The sequence below is a fragment of the Trachypithecus francoisi genome, unplaced genomic scaffold (assembly GCF_009764315.1).
Source record: "Trachypithecus francoisi isolate TF-2019V2 unplaced genomic scaffold, Tfra_2.0 Lachesis_group5, whole genome shotgun sequence".
Lineage (NCBI taxonomy): Eukaryota > Metazoa > Chordata > Mammalia > Primates > Cercopithecidae > Trachypithecus > Trachypithecus francoisi.
The window spans coordinates 55039283-55063083 of NW_022681470.1; positions in this window are offsets into that span (position 1 = coordinate 55039283).

Below are 23801 nucleotides of genomic sequence, written 5' to 3' on the forward strand. Positions count from 1 at the left end.
TAGGGATCACTGTCAATAATGAATGGAAGTTGATATGGTTTGGCTCTGTGTCCCTGCTCAAATCTCATGTTGAATTGTAATTCCCAGTGTTGGAGGTGGGGCCTGGTGGGAGGTGATTGGATCATGGGGGTGGTTTCTAATGATTTAACACCATCCCCCTCGCACTGTCTTGTGATAGAGTTCTCACAAGATCTGGTTCTTTCAGTGTATAGCACCTCCCCCTTCACTCTCTTTTCCTGTTCCAGCCATGTAAGTTGTGCCTCTTTCCTCTTTGCCTTCTGCCATGATCGTTAAGTTTCCTGAGACCTCCCCAACATGCTTCTGGTATAGCCTGTGGAACCAGGAGCCAATTAAACCTCTTTTCTCTATAAATACCCAGTCTCAGGTAGTTCTTTATAGCAGTGCAAGAATGGACTAATATGGGAGTGAATCTTTCAAATTCCAGAGCTTCAAGATGAGTCTGTGGCAAAATGGGAGAGAAGTAAAGAAAGGAGAGGTTGCCCATCTCTCCACGTTTTGAGCTATACCTGGTGAGAGGCGTTCCAGAGTTTTGTTGCTGACATCCCATTGTACAGAGTTTCTAATATAATGTTTTTGATATCAATTTATGGTCCAGTAGATCCCTAACATGAGTCTATGAGACTGGGTGAGAGTTAGAATCAAGTTACAAACATAAAAATGTACTGTCAAGCTTAATAAATGACCCAATTTGCTCTGTTTGATTCATCCTTTCCTGAAAATGATTTTTTAAAATTCATTTCCCTGTTTAAATTGATTTTTGGTGGTGTTTGGACATGTCTGCATTCCAGCTAAGGCTACGTGTGGACCCACCCACATTGGATCACTTGGTTTTCTTGTTCTTAGCAGATTATAAGCAACATATTTTGTTGTTTGATACTGGTACACAACTATAATGGCAAAAGCAAAGAAGGGATAGTTTCTTCATTCTTTCAAAAATATTATTGGGCACATATTAAATTCTAAGGTCTGCTCTACTATTGAGGTTATAACAGTGAGAAGAAATTAAAAGACATTTCGACAAACATCCTGACTTATTAAAAAGAAATAAAATCTACAGAAAGCAAATAGTAGAATTCCAAGAGTATAGCCATCAGATGAAGATGATAGGCCGGCAGCTAAAAATATCTTTTGAATCTTTTATATCATTGTGTATTGTATCAATAATAGTTTAATCATGCATTTTATGTACTATTTCTCAGTAATAATAAAAGCAAATATTGTTGAGCATGGATTTTATGCCAGGAACTGTTCTAAGCACATTTATTCCTCACAACAACCCTACAGAAATGTTATTATTAGTATCCCTGTTTAACATATGAGGAAACTGAGAAAGGTTAAGAGAAAGGTTAAGTGTCATGCCTAACAGTGACAGATGGTGGTTGGCAAAGCCAGGATTTGAACACAGACATTCCAGAATAAAGTCTACACTTCTAAACACCATGCAACGCTATAAGGAAGTGTAATATGTGTTTTAAAAGTGTCTCATAGAATTGTTAGCATGTAAATGTCATTACTTTAAGATAATTCATTAAACTGCATACCATTAGGATGTGCGTACTTTTCTGTGTGGTGTATGCTAAAGTTTTAAGGGTTGACTATCATGGTACCTAAAAGGCTAAATCTAAATAATCAGTCAGTTCTATGGAAAACACATATTATTATGTTGTTATTGGACTATTAGTATACTTATTCACAAGCAGATGAATGGGGATAGCATAAAAAAGGAAGATACAATCTGTGAGGAAGAGGTGTTAGTCTCTGGTGGGCAAGAAGATCCTGCCCTAAATCATGCCTCTTTATTTTCTGTACCTCTGATGTTTTGACATCTGGGGCATCATTGCCTTTCTCCAGACTAGCCAATTCCTAGAGATTGCCAATGGGTTGGCATGCTGGTGCACTTTTCATGTGAAAACTAACCAATCCACAGTTCATATCCCCCAACTGCCTTCTTTATCCAGCTCTTATACTCCAGGGCCACTATTACCCCGCCCAAATAACCACAGGATGCCAGGTATCAGAAAACTAGGGCCAACCCCTTCATCTCTCTTCCCCTGTCTGTCTTCCCTGACACACATTATGATGAAACTATTCAAACTAGCCAATCCTAAACCTGCATAGCCTGTCTACCTCTCCGACCCCTTCTTGCTAAGAAAAACAAAATAAAGGCTCTAGACCACATTTTTTTCCCTCTCTGCCTCCTGACTGACCCTGTGCTTCCCTGTGTGGTCCCCCTGTGGTGTGGCATGCCCCCTCCTTTTGGAACTGTGAATAGGAAACAATCTTTTCAATGACAGTTGTCTCCAGGTGGGTTGGCCTCATCATAACTGAATAAAAATAAAACCGATGTTTTAAAACAGACCTTTTGTATTTCCTCCACATATTTTTCTAATTTGTGATACACTTGGATAAGTGTCTTACAAAAATAAATTCAAGATTTTTTGAAGACTCACTAGAAACAAATTAGTTCTAGATACTGTGGACATTTCAGAAATGAATGGCATGGCATTTGTGGGCAAGGAATATATTTTCAACCACAGGAGATGATATAATACATTGATAATATACACTATAAGACAGACTATATGTACTAGTGAAGTGGACCAAAGGCTTTAGAATTATAAGAAGAAATAACTATTAAAACTTATTAAGAAGGTTAGGGAAGTCTTTATGTAAAAGAAAGTATCTAAATCGAGCTTTGAGGGTTATGGAGCATTTTGACAAATAAAGATGATTTCAGGCAGAAGAAAAACTATGAATTTTCACTGAACTATGCAAAGGTCCAGGGACAGGAGGACAGAAACTTTGGGTATTTCCACTGGGTGGAAGAATAGGATATGTGTTTGGGAGACATAGATATCACAGAGATAGATGGTAGAGTTTTAAAACTCTTGGCTAAAGAATTAGAACTGAGTTGAGGAAAATGCCTATGTTCTTCTTTGAGCTTAACCAGGTTGTATAATTACTAATTATATATGACTAGTATGAAATATTGGTAAGTGGGAAAACCTCTTCCTTCTTTTGCGGCCAGAGACAGGGGTGCATATTAAGTCAGTCTCAGGCTCTGAAACTGGGCAGAATCTTAGGTCGCAGGTCCATGCCCTCACTACCATTTCCCAGAGTTGGCTGGTTCTTCTAGAAGAGAAAGATCTTACCTCAAAGATCCTAGAAATCCTGAATTTCCACTTTATTAGCAATGATATCAAACAGACTTGAGAAGTGTGAGTTGTATTCTATAGTCTGCGAATGGGTGCTAGAATGGCTATTGCTTATTTATAGAATTCAGAACAGGGCTTGCATTGGGCTTTCAACAGAGCCATTGGGAAGTTTTCAGTGAGAACTATTGAAAACCAGCACAACACTATGCTTTGTTTGATAAATAGGGTAAATTCGCTTCTGAAAGTCTGGGGTGAATTACCATCTCAGTTTGCATAACTAAGCACCAAACCTCTATCAAGCTCTCAGTAACAGGAATCTTAAAGAGGTTGGTAGTGGTTTGTGAAGAGTTTTAGAGGCCTAGACAGTACACAGGATTTGGGGTAGTTAATGTAGAGGAAGGATTGTTAACTTTGGGGTGAGTACTATGTGGAGTTGTTTTGTGGCTTAGCCACTGAATTGCTCTCTAAACTTGGCCACCATGGGGTAATGAACAGGGTTGTTCAGTGGTGATTCTGGAAACATTCTGGGCTGCCTGAATGGTGAGCTGTGATGGGGCACTCCCACCTCATCCCAGTGAAAAGGGGTGTTCCCAAGCTCAACTCCCCATAGTTTCAGGAGCTTCTTCCTCCTGGTGGATGTGCAACATGCCATGAGCCCCAAGTTCTTGAGTTGCTGGGCAGCTGCCATTCCCAGACTACTTCTGTAAACAGCTGGTATCCTTGATGGTGGTGGAGGTGATGAGGAAGGAGGAGGAGGAAAGAACTCTTAAAACCCTGTTTAGGTTTAAATTATATTATGAATTTATAAAATATTTAAATTTCTGCTGTGGGTCCTGGGAGTTAGGGGAAAGAAGAGAGGGAGAAAGAAAGAGGGCAAGGATTGAGGGAACTGGGAACTGGCATAAGGTGGTAAAAATTTCTCTTCCTAATAGCGAAGACTGAGTTTGGAGACACAGATTTAGAACATACTTTCCATGTTCTATGATAATTATGACTATCATTTATCTTATGTATCACAATGCACCCCAACCGTTTTGGCACCAGGGAGCGGTTTCGTGGAAGACAATTTTTCCGCAGACGGGGCGTAGGAGAGTGGTGGGGGAGGGTGGGGTAGTTTAGGAATGAAGCTGTTCCACCTTAGATCATCAGGCGTTAGTTACATTCTCATAAGGAGTACACAACCTAGATTCCTCCCGTGCTCATTTCACAATAGGGTTCGCGCTCCTCTGAGAATCTAAGGCAGCCCCTGATCTGACAGGAGTCGGAGCTCAGGCAGTGATGCTCACTTACTCACCCCTCACCTTCTGCTGTGTGGCCCGGTTCTTAACAGGCCACTGACCTAGTAGTACCGGTCCACAACCCAGGGGTTGGGGACTCCTGATTTATAGCTCACAAACTTGTACAAATACATCTTCCCATGTGATTCTTCTACTAGCCCTGTGAGGTACGTATTATCATCCTTTGAAAATGGAGGAAAAACAGACTGAGATGAAGTTAACTTTTTTTCAGGGGCACTCGTAGTGAATAATAGGATTAGGCTTCGAACTCAGATCCTTAGACTTTGCCTATGGCTAATGGACATGCTGCCATCTCTCTACTAGCTAACATAGACTCCCTCAGTTAGAAGAACAGTCACTTTTACATTAACCCACAGGTTACAGCGAATGCTCCTTGTTTTCTACCTGGACATCTAGGTCAAAGAAGCATGGTATTCTCTGCTCATAAACAATTTTGGTCTAAATGAACACATGCTTGTCCGATTTCTGTGGAAGTTCTCATCAATATTGGGCTGTGTTTAGTGTGTTCTTTTTTCTCTCTAGGTCTGGGAAACCAGTCCTCCACAGCTTTTAGTCAGCTGAAAATATTTACACAGAAGCAGTGAAGCAGCTGTAATTCTACCAAATTGAATAAAATATCATGAATAAATTTCATATTTTTAGAGCAAAGGACCTTAACATTTAATTATTTTATCACATCTCTTGTTCTATCTTCAGCATATGCAACGGGGAAGAAAAGAAACCTTGTGTAATGTACAGGACAAACTGATGATGCTACCGTTATGCAATGCCAGGGATTCTCAGAGAGAAAGCTGTGGTGGAAGAGATGACAGCACCAGAGACTCGCAGATTTAGTGGGAAATGCTTGCGCCTTTGTGATTGGCTACCATGTTCTGACACAGAGTAGCCATCAAGTATGTATTATTTAATTTATTTCTTTAGAGATACTGAGTCTTGCTCTATCGCCCAGACTGGAGTCCAGTGGCATGATCTCAGCTCACTGCAACCTCTGCCTCCTGGGTTCAAACAATTCTCCTGCCTCAGCCACCCGAGTTAGCTGGGATTACAGGCACACCCTGCCATGCCGGGCTAATTTTTGTATTTCTAGTAGAGAGGGGGGTTTCACCATGCTGGCCAGGCTGGCCTCGAACTCCTGACCTCAAGTGATCCACCTACCTTGGCCTCCCAAAGTGCTGGGGATTACAGGCATGAACCACTATGCATGGCCAAGTATGTGTTATTTTAGTGAGCACATGTTTGTAAGAGCTAAAGTATATAATGGGCCAATACACATCTATGTATCTGTCCCCCAGAAAATTGACAAGAATAATTTAAATTCATTTGCTAATGTTTTCTCAGCATATGCAACTGGGAAGAAAAGAAACCTTGTGTAATGTACAGGACAAACTGATGATGCTACCGTTATGCAATGCCAGGGATTCTCAGAGAGAAAGCTGTGGTGGAAGAGATGACAGCACCAGAGACTCGCAGAGTTAGGAAATCCAGTTATTATATTCTGTAAACAATTCCCTTAAAATATTTGGAAATAGATGTCCTTTTTATTCCTCTTCTCCTCATCAAATTTTCAATCACGGAGTCCTCATTCATTTGACCAATTTACACCTGTTCGGTCATTGACTGTCTTCCAAATCATGCTTGAGCACTTCACAGTTTTGCCATAAAGTTAAAAATGATCCACACTGCATAATGTAGTAAGAATTTGACAATGAGCTATATGTTACACACCTTCAGGGACAGGCATGACTTGTCAATCTGACTGATGTATGTTCCTTACATCTTTAGACTGTGATCCAATTTATTTTCTTTCCAAATCTTGACAGTTTCTATCTTATATTGATACAATTTCATTGCACCAATTACACAATCATCACAATTATAATATTGTAATAATCATATTGTTATAATTACATAATTATTACAATTTCATTGTATCTTCATATTATTGCTCTGATTCATCACTAAGAATTGTATGATGTTTGCTTCTGATTCCAACTCTGACATACTTCAGCCATTGAGATTCAACTACCTCACTCTCTCCTTGGATTTGTTTTCTTTTTTAGATAGAATGAGGAAGCTCTCCTTTCCATCATTTGACCTAAGGCATTGATGAGCTTCTCATCATCACTTGCCCTAGTAAGGAGCCATACAGAATACTATTATGTTTCCCCTCAGTGTCTCTTGACTGCATTAAACTACTCACACTTATTTAGATGTAGCTTTCCAGCTGAAACAAGAGCAACTGCAATTTCCCCAAAGGAGCTGTGTGTTCTAGAACAATTTTTTTATTCAGCTTAACAAGGGACGATACTAATACCAAAGCTTTGCCAAAGCTGCCTGCAATGAAGAATGAAATAAAAGAAGAATGACTATACATTTAGCTGCCAACACTGAAGGTGAGAACACTGTTTTTTTCTTTCTTTTTCTTTTTTTTTTTTTGCAGAAAATGTCATGTCTGTACCCAAGAATAACATTTTCCTCTTCATACAGATTTACAGGTGCAGAGCAATTGTTTCCCTCATTTTTAGTAAAAAAAAGCAAATTAATAATTTGAAGTTAGACTCAAATAAATCTATGTATTTTGAAATAAAGAATGATTTAGAGTCCCGATTTAACAGTTTTCATTAAAATTGGAGTTGGGACTTAGATTTAAAACATAATCTGACAGAAAATAAAAGGTCGGTTGTATAAGCAGTGGTTATTTGCTTTGGTGGCTGGTTTTATTTGAGAGCTTCTGATAGCTACAGGCTGGAAGAGTCTTTGGCAACCGTCAAAAATGATTGTTTATTTGGTTGAATAACCTGACAACATATAAAAATAACTGCTAGAAATGTGATCTTACCAAATTCAAAAGAGAGCCAAAGATTTTCTGGCAAACAAGTCCAGTTGTTGAGACGCTTGTGTGCCTCCTCTCCTGTGTGATCAGTGATCACTGCGATTCTGGCCCTCGCCTGCATCGCAGGCAGGCAATGTCAGAGCCCATCATGATATCCCCCTCACTGTGCTATGTTGCTAAATCATCCTGTACTCAGCCACAGGGAATAGGAAAAGAAATAACGAAGCTTCTGAAGAAAGAAATGCTTTTCTACCCATCTACCCTCCCCTTAGCTGTTAAAGCCAGCATGGAAAGGAGGTTTTGAAGTGACTGTATACCAAATTGCAATAAACAAACAGAAGAAATTTTATTGATTTCCTTATTCTTTGAAGGGCTAAGAAGCAGTATAGGAAATTGTGAAACAGCAATATCACAGAGCTCAATAAGGCTGCTCTTAGAGCAGAACCAAACAGACGAGGGAATTTACAGATCACCTGCTGCCCAGAGACCACTGGGCTTTGTGTATGTATTCCTGAATACAGAAAAGTTGAGCAAACAGGTATTCATCTTTTGCATCGCTAGGGGGGAGGCTGGAATGGACTTGCTTTCTTCTTTAATTCTTTCACCCATTTATATCTGAGGTGCCATGCTGGCTACTGTCATTCCAAAGAACTGCCCATGACCAAAGTCAACATTCCCTTCTTGCTGACCACATTTTTTTTTTTTTTTAGTTTTACTGTCTCTAAAGAATCCCTTCATTTAGAGAGGTGATCAAGTTGTTAGCCAAATACTCTGCTACAGATTACACTCTTTGCTGAAGCACAGATAATTTTGTGGTAATGAAGCTCACTGATATAAATCCTTTAAATTTACAAATGTGATCTGATTTCTTGGGATATCATCATTAGGTGACATTATCTGAAGCAGAGTTCTCTCTAGGGGGCCAAGTCATGCATTTTAATAAATTGGTACTAAAAATGACTGGCCCTTAGAATTGCAGTGGTATAAGTTGCACTTTATAGGACTCTTAATTATTGTCTTCATATCTTTTCCAAAAGGCCTATGAAGTTGAAATGCAATATTTCATTTTTGACACTTAATCTATGAGGATGTCCTTGGAGATCTATTATGCCTTTAAAATAATTTACATACATTCTGTAATGATTGTACTATGCTGAAGATGCTACAAAATGCTTTGGGTTTTATAAATAGGTTCAATGGGAAAGTTACAGTAAAACTTTTATAGTTACAAGTCAATGTAGAACTACAGTTCATCAGAAAAAAAAAAGCAGCTAATTCAAGTGTTTAAAAATACTGTCAAAGTGTTATGGATGTATGAATGCTTCCCTTTTTATCATTAACTAAACATTTCTGATAAGAAGGAAACAGCATGGGTTTGTAATCACACAAACTTTGTTCTTATTTCTTACCCTGCTACCTAGAAGCTATTTGGCTTGGGTCATCTCTGCAAACTTATTCCTATAAGATAGGAATAAAAATACTGATTCCAGTTTGATTGTGATGGCAAAATAAGCCCCTAGCACAGTACCTGTTACATAATTGGCAAAACTAGAAACTTGTTTGCTCGCAATCAGGTTAGGGATCAGAGTTAACTTGCTCCTCTCTCATATTCTTTATTATGTAACATTTTCAGGACATGTCCAGGCCAAGTTCCTACACTGGTCTCTAGACTCTCTCCCAGGGACAATCTGTGGGCAGTTATTCTACCTATAGTGCTTTCTAGCCAATGAAGATGGGATAATTGGCCAGCCATTTTCTAAAGAAGCAGAAAGCTCAGCAAGCTACTATGCTCAAACTGTCCTTTCTTGCCTGATGCTCATTTTATGGTTCCTTATGAAATCCTGAAGCCTGCATAAAAGCTTCAGGATGGCAAAACCACGATTCTAAGGATTCAAAGTGGAAATGATTCTCTCTACATGGAGTGATTGTTAACCTGAAGTTACACCATGGCAGTTTGATCTTTCAGGGCTTCCTTAATTTTCTCATAGTAGATAATCATTTGATCTGAGAGGGCAAATGCCAGAATGTCTAGAACAAGTAAGGCCTGGAACAACCAGGGGAAATAACAATGGTTACACTGAATTGGAAGATAAAACTGCCACCTGAACGTTTTGGGCTCCTTATGCTCTTAACCAACAGGCGAAAAATGGGTTCCTTTGATGAAGTGGACAACTATTTGGAAAGCCAGTAATTTCTTACCCTTAGGAAGCCCAGATTTTTAGTTACACTTGATGCTGGCTATCCCTATCCTAATAACCTGGGATGGCAAGCCACCAGAGCCTGTCTCATAATAGCAGAATGCCAGAAAACCAATTGCAAATAAGATTAGGCTTCATTGGAATTACTTATTGTCAATTAAATACAACTAATTCTTATTTGTTCAAATATGTAGAATTTCAGATACTCTTGAGTTCAAATTTCTACTTGACATGAACAATAACTCTGCTGTATTTTGCTAAAATGTATTATCTTTCCTGTAGCTGAGCAAGGCTAGCATGATAGTTAATTTTAGCATTTTAGCATGTCAACTTGACTGGACTAAAGGATGCCGCCATCACTGATAGAACATTATTACTGGGTGTCTGTGAGACTATTTCTGGAAGAGAAGAGAATTTCAGAAAGAAGTATGGGTCTATTCAAAAGGTACAAGACATAGAAAAGGCAAAGCCATTGGTTCAGTGCAGTTAAAGCAAGGACATCTATGGGATAACATAGTAGATGTGCTGTTAGACAAAGCTGAAATCTGATCAAGAAAGATGTAGTATGTCAAATTGAGAGCTTTCAATTTCTTCTTGCAGATGAGGGGAGCTACTCAATCATTTTCAGCTGAAGAGTGACTTGACCTGACATGAATTTTGGACAGATTGCTTTTACAGGTTGTGGAGGATGGATGGGTAGAAGACTGAAGTTTAATATCTGAGAACACATGAGAAGCTTTCAAGTAAAATGAAAGTACTGAGATAGGTTTGCCACCATTTACAAAGAAACAATGGCACTCCTCCTTCTTCTGACTCCAGGTCAAGTAAAACAGAATGAAAATGATTAGGAAATAAAAGGGTGGAGGAAGCTAGGTGAAGCTCGTTTGGGGCCTCCTGGCATTGGTAGGCCCCCGCCAAGTACTAGGCAGCTACCCATGTTAATTTAGTTAAATATTCTCTGCTATGGCAAGAACTACGAGGAAACAATCTAGGAAATTTCAAACAAAATAATGATGGTTTCCTTTCCCTACACTTTTTCCCCCAACACGTCCCCAAAGACCCACGGTCTGTTGTGGATAACTTTCTACAACCCTCAAGAGTTCAAATGTTTTTTGTCCATGCTTTTGAAATCTCTTTTCTCTCCTGCAACCCGTCTTTGTAATGGTTCTCCTCAGTCCTAGAATACTTATTTAGGCAACAACTTATTTTTAATATAAATTCATTTTAAGATAAATAAGTAGATAATTTACTAATTAAATTCCTAATTGAAGTCCTCTTACCCCTGTTTAGCACAGTGATCAGACATTCCAGCCTTATACTTGTCTCTATTTGCATTCCAAGCCAGTGGGTTATTGTTTTCTCTTCCCTGCTTATGTAGATTATATTTGGTTTTATTTTTTTCTTCACTCACATACCCAAATGTGCTTGTTGATTTTTTTTTTTTTTTTTTTTTTGAGTAGGTGACTGTTCTCTTAATAGCACCTGGAGCAGATTGCATAACTTTCCGGTATCTTTCTGTTATGAAAAGTTCAGTCTAATTCCGTTTGAATTCTACTTTTTTTTTTTTTTTTTTTTTTGAGACGGAGTCTCACTCTGTCCACCAGGCTGGAGTGCAGTGGCGCGATCTCAGCTCACTGCAAGCTGCGCCTCCTGGGTGCACGCCATTCTCCTGCCTCAGCCTCCCTAGTAGCTGGGACTACAGGCGCCCGCCACCGCGCCCGGCTAATTTTTTGTATTTTTTTTTAGTAGATACGGGGTTTCACCGTGGTCTCGATCTCCTGACCTTGTGATCCGCCCGCCTCGGCCTCCCAAAGTGCTGGGATTACAGGCGTGAGCCACCGCGCCCGGCCTGAATTCTACTTTTATATTTGATTCAAAGTTGTATACTTTTTCTTAGCTCTATCAAGGACCAGGCTGGCGATATAGTAGATTTAAAGGAGGTCTCTTTTTTCTATTCCCTCTCTACTTCTGCCCCTTGAAGTAGACAGAGATTGATGGAGCCATGGTCAGGTTTGAGGATCTCTTCCTTATCAAGACCTAATTCTTTTGCTGTTGGATGCTAGGAAAGAGAACAGGGAAGGAAAAACAAGCATCATTTTACTTAATGACGCATGGTGATGGTTTTCTCTGTTGATTATCACCTCCCCTCCAACACTCACTGACCATCAGTGATTTTACAAATCGTCAATGATTTACCTGGATCCCTACAAACAAATGGGAATCCAGGTTTAGTGAGGCCTCAGCTGAAACAATTTCAGAGACCTTATTTAAGGAAAAGGATGAAAGTAAAACTGTGAAATTAGGTAAGAGAGTAAATGTTTATTTAAGCTGAGGAAGGAAATCACATATTGTGACAATTAAGAAGCTGACAAATACAAAAAACATGATAGAATTACAAAAAAATTATTATTAATTGTTTAACACACATTTATTACACTGTTTTTCACAGCCTTTTTGGTTTTCTACTCTTTTTCACTTCTCCACATGAAGACAGTTTTATAATTTCATTTCATTTTCTATAGAAAAATATTTGCTCAATTTTTTAATTATGATAGGACATAAAAGCTTTCTGTGGCTTCATAACTTATATTTAGTCACATCAAGTATATTTTTAGGGCAGTGATTCTATCCATTTACTTTCAAATATGAGTTATAATATTTGAAAAGAAATTCTACATCTAGCCTCTGGCTTCAAATATTTAAAATTTTATTTCTCTTCCATGGCTTACAGACTTTCTATGATGAGTTTTCAGGACATATTCATATTATGACATGACCTTTGGCCCATACCTTCATACTACAGCTTTGCAGAGTGAGAACACTAGATGCTAGGAGTATTTATGAAGCCATTCTTATATTAGGAGCGTCAGCAATAACCTAATTGTGAACAGAAATGGCTGAGACCCACATGAATGTATCTCACTAATCCCAAACAAATTATATCCCTAAGTTTATTTCCTCTCAACTGCATCCCAACATGCTACCCAACCTGAAAGGAAATGTGACGGAAAGGAAAATGAAGTACAAAGAGACAGTGATCTTGAGACATTTTGGTTACAATAGCTGTCTTAGTCAGTTTGGGCTTCCATAGCAAATACCATTGACTGGGTGACTTAAACAATAAACATTTACTCCTCACAGTTCTGGAGGCTGGAAAGTCCAAGATCAAGGTACTGGCAGGTGTCTGGAGACAGCCATCTTCTTGTCATATCCTCACATGGCCAAGTAGGATGAGAGAGTAGGGACAGCCATTTTCTTGTCATATCCTCACATGGCAAGTGGGATGAGAGAGTGGAGTCAGCCGTCTTCTTGTCATATCTTCACATGGCCAAATGGGATGAGAGAGTGGAGACAGCTATCTTCTTGCCATATCCTCACGTGGCCAAATAGGATGAGAGAGTGGGGACAGCCATCTTCTTGTCATATCCTCACATGGCCAAGTGGGATGAGAGAGTGGGGACAGCCATCTTGTCATATCCTCACATGGCAAGTGGGATGAGAGAGTGGGGATGGAGGTGGGATGGGGTGGAGGGGAGACAGACTGAATCTCCTAATACATTATTGAAGTGATACTGCTCTTCCAATGTTAGTGTTTAGTTTATAATATGTCTTTTATTTGGGAGTCTTAGTTGTCAATTGAAAGACAGTAGGAGAAAATATGTTATAAGTCAATGGTTTCTTTTTCAACACAATTTAGCACATTAATTAGGAATTGAGACACTTACTTCTCTCATTTTTTTCTGTTAGCTCCACAGTTTGTTCCACTTTCAGTCCAAGCTGTATATTGCTCTCCTTTCCTCTTCTATGTTCTCTTCCTCTTTTTTCCACCTCTCTCGCCTTATGTCTCCTTCCTTTAAGTTAGGTTGTATCGCATTCCAAGGAGCTCCTCAATAAAAAAAAAAAAAAGAACCTTAAATGTCATCTGGTCCAGTAGTTTCATTTCAAGCAATAAAAAATAACTCTCCTACCCAGACAAATATTTTTGAAAGGACCCTTTCTTGACCTCTGGTACACTGAGCAACCCCTTGATTTCAGCCCTTTCTTACCTGCCTTTAACAAGTAGCCCTTTATTAAATTGTTCTTCTTTTATTCAAAGTTTTTTCTAAATATCTTCATTTTCTTCTTTTATCCTTGACCCTCCCCTGTCCACTGGCACACAAAAAGGTCACTTGCATTTATATTTCTAACTGCACTGCCCCCTAGGTGGCTCAACATTCATGAACTGAGCATTTCTAAGGTAATTTTACATTGGATAACCTTTTATTTGTTGGGTAAGATGAGACTATTCTTTAATAGGTGGTAGATTTTGGAGGGAAAATATGTTTATCTCCAACCACAAATTCTGCCCAGTTTAGTAAAGTGCCACATATGGCTGAATTACTTGCTTCAAATAAAAAATCCCCAAAAAACAAAAACAACGTTTTCCAGAACCCCAACACACATGCATGTGCACACATACACATATGCACACACAACATATCCTAAAATAACAACAAAAATTCACACTGAGTATGTACAATAAGACTATGCTACTGGGAGGGATAGATTATTTAGGAAAAAGATGTTTCAATTTTTAAGAATCCTGTGCGGGGTAGAATCACAAAACATCAGGAGAAAAGAGAGTGTTTTCCAAAGAAAGTCTACCTTATTGGCTGGCATATTGAATCAATGGCAAATAGATTCTTCAAACTTCTAAGTTTTTTCCATCAATGATGAAAATTAAGTACCAGCAGTATAATTTATAACATTCTTAGAATTTAAGACATAAGGAAAATGGCTTCATAAGGAGGCACTCCCTTGTCAAATATCTTTAATGTGCATTATAGAGCTTTTTGGTTGGAAATAAGACTTTTTAGTCTAATCTGTCAAGTATGACATGTCAGCAAAACTTGATCAATTATGTGGTTATTTTATGCAACTAAAATAATAAAGCGACTGATATTAATTTTCAGTTAAAAATGACTGATCCTGCACATATATTCATGGTCTTTTAGTTAGGCTGATGTCTGAACTTTGAACTATTCAAAATCATTTTCATTTCTCTTTGCACTTGATGTTACTCTTAAAGCTCTCAGCTGCACACTGCTTTTAAAGTCTCAACCTGCAAGTCATTTCTGCTGTTTGTCAGCTTTGGTTTTTCACTCTTTTGTTCTCTAGTACTTACTTCATTGTTTATAACAACACAGGACCATATGAAGATTAATTTTTATAGAACCACCCACTCACTTTTAGCATATGAAAATTCTGGGTTTCTGAACCACCTAATATCTATCATATGTATATAATCGTATACCGACATATGTTAAAAGAAAGACTAGAAGTTTAAGTAATACCAATGGCAGATTCAGACTGATATTGCAGTCAAGTCATATTGTCTTGAATATTTTTAACCCTATTCAGTGAATGTTTTGTTTGAAGGCTACCAGTCATTAGAGTTTAATGGATTATTTATTTTCTAAGATTTGTATTTACTTAATACAGAAAAATAGCCCTTCACCAAGGAGGCAGCAAGATCCTCTGTGAAGAAGTAATAAGGTGCTGCCAATATGTGTCCCCTCTCCCCATCCACGGTGTAACCAGGATAAGATAGATTATCCCCAACTCCGGGTAGCTTTACAAGTTGCCAATCTTATAGAATTAATTTGCATCTGAGTTTTAGGTTAAAATTATAATGTAACTGAAGCAGTTTAGCATGACCAGTAGCTCATATAGTGACTTTGTGTAAATCAGTTTAGGTTTTAGTAAAGTTTAAATTTTCTTTTTAAGAAATATACCATTGTAACAGAAGGAACTTAAAGAAAGCCAAGACCTTTTCTTTTTTGGGTGGGGGTGGGGGCTGGGGTGGGGGTGGGGGGAACTATCTCAGGGAAGAATGTAGTCATTGTTGATGGAGTATTTTCATATTAATTAGAAGCCTTAGATTTGTTTTTATTGCCTTAGGATAAACAAAACATACATCTCAGACTCGTATGTAAATATCTATATAAATAATGTTTGATTTTAAACATGTGTGAATATTAAAACATCAAGTTTATGTGTAAGTTACAAAACCAGTCTTTGCATGTCTCATCACTGTAGGGTTAGATTCAAGTGTGGATGGTCCTGGACCTTCTAAAATTTTGGAAAACTTTTAAAGAGTAATATACAAAATTATCAATATAGAATTAGATAAAAGTGAATATGTACTGAGAATGAATAAAGAAAATGTAAGAAATGAAAAGGTAAAAGGCTGACAAATCTCATATCACAAATTCTAGAAAAATAACAATATTTTAATTAATTAGCTGCTTGAATACTCCTAATTTTCATCTTCAAATGATAAGAATTTTGTTATAATTCTAATTGAGAAAATAGAACCATAAACTTAGACTTTTTTCCCTATGTTGTTGATAAAAATTTGTTTTTTAAAAATTATTGTTAGATGTGTTTTCATAGACAGACATTCTTGCCATTTGTGGGATTGTCAGGGGTTTGTAACTGACAAATAAAGGAATGCTTGTTTATTCTATTTCACTTGATTTTTATAAAAAAGAAAAAAATTCAGTGTACACTTTTATATGCTTCATCATCAAATATGGAAGAGAACTTTCATTTTGACTAAGTATCCATGAAAACTGAATCATCTACTTACAAACATACATGTTTGATAACTGTAGGGGGTTTCTACAGATTTGCTTCTGCCTTTACATATTTTACACTTTGTTTCTTCTTTATTGCTCACAGCTCTCTTACTTCCAGTACTGGTTGCCCCAAAGTTACACTTTGTGTGATATCAGGCAGGTTTGTGTTACAATGTTCCGTGAGTAAGCACCGTAAGTCTTGGAAGTTATTCCTACACAAGAATGATTAGTGGTAAATCCATTATACATTGAAGTGATGAAAACCACATAAACATATCTAGGTATTTTATGAAATGACACTGAAAACCACATAAATATATCTAGGTATTTCATGAAACATCACCTGTCTTACGTAGAGTGGATTTGATGAGCAGGAAGGAGCAAATACTTCAGATGCCTTCATGACACATATGTGAATGACAGAGTGGAGCCCTGCAGAAATTCAGGGGTCTGCCACCTTAGTGAAGTTTCTGAAAGTTCAATAGTCTGCAGCATGCTGAAACATCCACTTCAAAGTGAAAAACAAATTACTGTATCTTGCATCACCTGTGAAAAACAGAGTGTTTCTGGAATTTTTGGGGCACTCTATACCACATTTGAATGTGCTACTTAAATTACTTAATGGGTACAATGCGTGCTATGCCGGTGACAGATACCCTAAAAGCTCTAGCTTGACCACTGTGCAATCTATGCATGTATTAAAATTGCACTTGTATCTCATACATTTATACCAGAAAAAAATCATTCAGAAGACTGCCAGTTTTGAGTGGGTAGTGAAGGAAAAAACTGAGCTCTGCATGTTTAGAGTTCTTAGTCCTTGACATGGAAATGCTTCCACCAGAGGACATAACAATTGTTCCACTAAATCAGATGATGAGACTAAGACTTTGGCATACACGGCTTGTTATGCACGGAACCAACAGGCAAACAAAAATGGGTTTATTCTTAAGTAACTTCACCTGATCACTAAGAACAAATTAGGTTGCTGCTATAAAATGTGGTCAAGGAAGACAATGTCTGCAATTACAGGTGTGAGCCACTGCCCCCAGCCTAATTTTTGTATTTTTAGTAGACACGGGTTTCACCATGTTGGCAAGGCTGGTCTCAAACTGCTGACCTCAGGTGATCCACCCACCTTGCCCTCCCAAAGTGCTAGAATTACAGATGTGAGCCACTGTGACCGGCCAAAAATGCTTTACATTAAGTTTTTCCTCCTTAAGTTACTGTGTGATTTTTATCTCTTCATTTGACCCAGACTGATAATTCAAATTAAATGTACCCTCAACTCAGTTTCTCCTTAGCTGTGTACCAAAAATGCCCATAGTCACTCCAGGTTTCCTGATGTGAATGTGAAACGAAAAAGTGGGAAGGCTGGAGTGGAAGAAGACCATAATCTTAACTGATTATGGTTAAAATAGCTAACTTTTGCCAATTGTACAAAATTATCGTACCACATGAATACCTTCTTGGAAAGGCTTTGCAAGTGAGGATGCTTTAGCTTAAGCTTCTTGGCAAATCTAAAGCTGTAAGTGATAGACGATATCTCCTTTAGAAAAAATGTGTTTCTAATTTTCCTAAATCTTTCATCTTTAACTCATCTTTACTCCCCACCTTTGTCCTCTTTTTATTGTTTGAAGTGGGTTTGATCTTTTTCCTCCTTTTCCCAACCAATTCACCAAATTGGTGGCTAAAAAGAAGATGCTGCATGGTGTCCCTATTAACTGTAACTGGACATGACCTGTCATTGAAGAACTCATTGATATACTAGACATCAATGTAGCATTTTACTAAATATCATAAAAAACAAAAGTAATCCACTTCTGCTCCCATCCATTCATTTCGCATAAAAAAATTCTCTTCTCATAAAGAAAATATTGTCACATTTCATTTGAAGAATACAAATCTTCATTTTTTCCCCCAAGAAAAGTATTTTACTCTTCAAATTTACATGTCTTGGGAGATATTCTTGATAGGAATATATTCTATTTACCTCTGTATATTTCAGGTGTCATCTGGTCAACTAGTCTCTCTTGGGTTTGAAAACATGTTAGTTATCTATTTAAAGTTTGATTACCATTAGTGGCTTATGTGTTTTCTTGGGTAAAGGAAAAGAACGATTACTATTTATTTTAAGACATTTATATGTGGACATAAATTTAGTAAAAAAATTATTTTCTTATGCCAAAAAGACCTATTAATTCTGAGAGTAATTTATTAATCATATATGGAATATTTGGTGAGAATTGTTAGCACTTCTGGTTGAAATCTATGGCTTCTCTCTGTATTTTCCATTTCCACCTTCTCCCAATTACCCTTGCTATGTTTATGCATTCTTTTAACTGAATGATCCAGAACACATCCTCTAACCTTTCATCAGGCTGTGGCTGAGCTGAGGCGTTTTCCCTCTCCACCTATCCCAGCAAGTTCAAACACTATCCTGACTTACATCTTTCATCCTTACACCTGACATCAGCTAATGAAAAAAGAAGTTTCTTTGGGTAATGTTTGTTAGTTACCAAAAGCACACAGGTGTCAACAATAGTGTTCATGAAACGTACCCCCTTAATTATATTCACATAATGATTGAAAACCAGGCAAACATTTTAATACAGTAAAAATGTAAATTACTGGTATTTCTTGGGTGAGATATTTTGAATGCTAACTTTTGAAGGAATATAGCCATTGTTTTCTAATTCTTTTCTGCATTGTAAGTCACAGATATTTAGATGACAACCCAAAAGTGAGCAGTTTGGGAAATAGATTTGTGCTTAGTTTGGTTGCTTAAATGTTTTCCCAGCCTTACTTCCAACCTAATTTCAAGAGATGTTACTGTCAGAAATTTCAGAAGTTCAGGACAGATCAGTATTGGAAAATAAGAAATACCATCTCTGTATATAGTGATGCCATGTTAGACGGATGGGGTGAGATTGGAACAGAAGGGGAAAATGATTTATTACATAATGTTTAGGGTCTGGTTCTTGTTACCTTGTAGTTGAGAAAGGTTTTCATTGATTTGACTGAAGTAAATACATCAAGGAAAACTGAAGAGAAAGCTAAACCGTGGATGGATACCTTTTAATATAGACTGTGTGGATAGTTCAAATTCTCAAAATAATTTCATGCCATAATAGTAATATTACCTAAAAAGGAATACTGCCACCTGTATGTGTGGAAATGATCAGAAGGTTTGCTTCATTAAATAAAAAATTGTGTGTTTAAATTTAATTGTGTAAACGTTTAATTACAAATATTTTTTCTGTAATAACCACAAAAAATCTGGATTAAAGAGATAATATTAACTACTAACAAAATGTTTTCACAACTAAGTTAAATTCTAGACTAATTTACTCATAGGAGTTAAGAAATTGTTTTTCCTTACATACCTTTCACAGTCGTTATAAGGATTAGAAAAACAGGTAAAGTACCCAGCACACACACAAGCTCAATAAAGTTATAGCTGTTATAATGTGAATTGCAAGGATGAAAGTTGTAAAAAGAAATAAAAGTTTGAGTGATATTACAGTGAATAAGATAAGTATGTGATTCTTGTATATGTAATAAATAGTCTATTTATGAGCATGTTAGAAAAGGGATGGGCTACTTTTATTTATCTAAAGGAAAGAAATGCTGTATTCACAGGGATGGTGTTATGGTTAGTCTTTGTGTCTCTACCCAAATCTCATCTTAATTGTAAGCCACATAAGTTTCAGGTGTTGAGGGAGGAACCAGGTGGAGGTAATTGAATCATGGGGGTGGTTTCCTCCACGCTGTTCTCGTGATAATGAGTGAGTTCTCACGAGATCTGATGGTTTTATAGCCGTCTGGCATTTCTCCTGCTGCCTCCGAAGAAGGTGCCTGCTTCTGCTTCGCCTTCCGCAGTAACTGTAAGTTTCATGAAGCCTCCCCAGGCATGCAGAACTGTGAATCAATTGAACGTCTTTTCTTTATTAAATTACCCATTGTTGGGTATTTCTTTTTAGCAGCATGAGAACGGACAGGACCCATTCAAATGTCAAAGGTAGAAGTATGGGTCATGAACTCCTAAATGAGGCTAGATGGCGTCCTGTACCACCTGGCATCTCCCCACTGTTACTGAGCGTCTGTGATGATTCAGCAACACCAAAGGGTTCACATTTCTCCAGAGGTGAATTAAGTCTATGATCGGATGTTCCTGGGACGGATTGGAGTCTTTGAAAGAGATTTTTGTATTCATGTTCTGGTGGATCAAAACTTTTTTCCCCTCCCAAAATCCTTTATTTCAGATTCAGACGTCAAATCGGTAGGGCATATTTTTCCTCAGAGGATGAGGAAAAAGAAGGAGAAAAGATAATCAGAGGTACAGTTATTGGTGTTCACTTTCTCGTCCAAATATCAGGTTCCCGCTGGTAGGAGGAAGAAGGCTGGGGAGTGTGCAGGCACCTGCCTTTGGGAGTGTTTTAAGTCCTTTCTTTGTGGGGGAAGTAGCACTGTAAGGTGGAAAAGCAGAAGAATTTGTATCAAGTCAGACCTGAGTTTGAATCCTGTCACAGCTCATAATAATTGCCGCCTCAGCCAAGCTACTTGATATCTCTGGCTTTAGTTTCAGTTGCATAATGGGGATAGTATTGCCTATCTTTAAAAATTATAATATGTAAAACAGATACCATATAAAAGTACCATATACTAAAGTATGTTCTGGAGATCACTGGACTCCAGGAGATGTAAATCTGTGCTCAACAACTGAAATCTCTATGGTCAAATAAATGTGGGAAAAGCTACTTTACTTAATCCCCTTCTTGGAGGTTCACAGCATACACACTGGCAAATACATTAATAGCTCCTGAAAATTCCGCAGTAAAAAAGGAAACCTAGTTAACAGTTAAACATGTCACTTTATTTGTTTGGGAAAGACTTGTTTTTTCTTGGATTATCTAGTTGCATCCCATAGAACATTTTTACCTTAATATGGTTTGAGAAGCCTTGGGCTCGTAGAGCACATGGAACGTGACAGATTTCGACAAATGGTAGCTATTATCTGGATTTCTAACTGTGTAGCTGGAGGATAACCAAGGATAGAAGGGGCATCTTTAGTCCAATATAAAGCTAATAATTAAGATGGAAAGTTCCTGTAGGGAACAAGGCTAACGTAATTAGGTCAAGTTAATTTATGTGGCTATTTTCTTTTTGTCTGTTTATAGTGAAGTAAATCAATACTGGAAGTGTAAGAGTTTGAATATGTATTTTGGATTCACATAAATGGCCTTTGACAAATTACACACATACTCACATGCACACACATTCTTCTTAAGTTAAAGACAATATAAGATATTCTCTGTATTGATTAATTTTAATATAGGCTTGTTTAAGAACTCATTTGAAGCTTATTAAGTAATGCCTTTAGTTCTTTAATGATGAGTTCTTCCTGTTTTTAGGAGAATGGTTATCAGTTTTCTAATTAAGCATGGGGGCTGGGTTGATTCTCACTTCCACAGTTTATCAGCCATGTGGCCTTGAGCAAGTTATTTAATATCTCTAATCTCAGTTTTCTCATCTGATACTTCAGAACTTTATTGAAAAGATTAAATAAATTAATCCACATATTTACTATAGCAGTTGGCACATGTTAAGCAGGAAATAAGTTTTAGTTATTAACTGTAATACAAATATTTCTATTTAGATATGCAACTAGGCTGGGCACAGTGGCTCACGCCTGTAATCCCAGCACTTTGGGAGGCTGAGGCGGGTGGATCACAAGGTCAGGAGTTCGAAACCTGCCTGACCAACATGGTGAAACCTGGTCTCTACTAAAAATACAAAAATTAACCGGGCGTGGTGGCACATGCCTGTAATCCCAGCTACTCAGAAGGCTGAGGCAGGAGAACTGCTTGAATCTGGGAGGCATGGGTTGTAGTGAGCTGAAATTATACCACTGCACTCCAACCTGGGCGACACAGCGAGACTCTGTCTCAAAAAAAAAAAAAAAAAAAATGCAACTAAAATTTTTGTCAAAAAACGAATCTACTCTGGGCTGAGAATTATTCTAAGTGCTGTGCAAATCATTTGATTCTTATTGAGGTTAAATAACTTACCCAGAATGACACATACTTAAGGAAGAGATGGGGCCACTATATTCCTTCTTATATAAGACAAGGTTACTGATTTAAAAAAACGAGAAATACAGTAACTCTTCAATTTCCAGCATAAAATGAATATTTGTATCCCATTCCTTCATTCAAGTCTTGAAATACAAAGACTTTGCTATCTTAGGTTGTAAGATCAGTGGTAACGTTACCTTTCTTCAGTACCTATTCACTTCTATGACAACTAAGAGATTTGTCATTGTAGATCTATGATTTTGATGAAACTTTAGTTTCAAGCGTATTATTGTTTTTGTTAAGACATTCTGAAGGTAAGTTTAGTTTTTTCTATCCCCATTCTTCACATTAGCAACATGTATTCTTGAAGTGAGTATTTCATTCCTCTAATCATTGTCTATTGTGTTTACAAACTTAACTGCACATTTTCAAGATTTTCTGTTTTCCATGTACTTATGTATCTTTGATTGTGGTGCATAGAATCGTGGAGATACATACTTTGTCTTCCACTTTGTGGGAAAATTCCAGATACTTTTTTCCAAGAAAACAGTTTTTTTAAATAGATTTCTGAGTTCTAATTTCACAGTGCCTTAAAAAAAACCCTTTGATTTCAGAGACACATCTTAGACTGAGGAGATGTATTCTTTGTAGTCAGAGGTGAGCTCCATGTTCTTTATTTCTCTTTATAGTTGTGAGATTTTGTGCAAATAAATAACCTTTCTAAGGTCTGTTTTCTTCTGGAGTTTTGAGGATTCAATAAGACAACACACAAAAAGCACTTAGCATGTGTGAAGCACATAGTATGTGTTCAGAAAACATGGGTGATTGTGTTATATTAATAACAATAAAACACAAATCTTTTTCCTTGTACATAAAACCTATTCAGATGGATTCTTTGCTTCCCCCTCGTGTGATTACTGCATAGAACACTTTGATAGCAACATTATTTTTTCCGTAAGATTTTTAATGGTTTTTATTTAGTTTTGCTTTGGAAAAGGTGTTAATTCTCTCTCTGACCTGTGAGTTGTTTCCATAATACCACAAGCAAATCAGATCTAGCGACAAATTTTTAATCAGAACATTTATTGAGAATAATCCACCTACTAGTCCAGAAAAGTAATTTGTACTTCTAGGTCTTTGCCGAGTAATTTATTTGTATACAGAGGCTTCTGAAAACTTAGTAGACTAATGTTTCACTTTAATGTTATATAGCCCTGGTCATATATACATCTCTCGTGTGCGTGTGCGTGTGCGTGTGTGTGTGTGTGTGTATGTGCATTTCTATCGTCTTCTCAAAATTTATAAGGCAATTAAAAAAATATTTTGTCAATTTAAGCTTCATACACTGCCCCCTGCAGGAATAACAAGAATCATGACTGTTTATTGAGCCCTGTTAGGTGCCAAGCAGTGTGCTAGTTGTAATTCACAAATTCTCTTAATTCTCATATCTTATAGCCCCCGTTTTACAGATGAGAAAATGGTGGTTCAGTGTTTACAAAATTTAAGGAGGTCTCTACAATTTATAAGTACCAGAACCAGAACATGAATCTCCATTCTTACGTCCACAGCCTGTGCTATCTTCACTGCACTGCTCTGTGACCA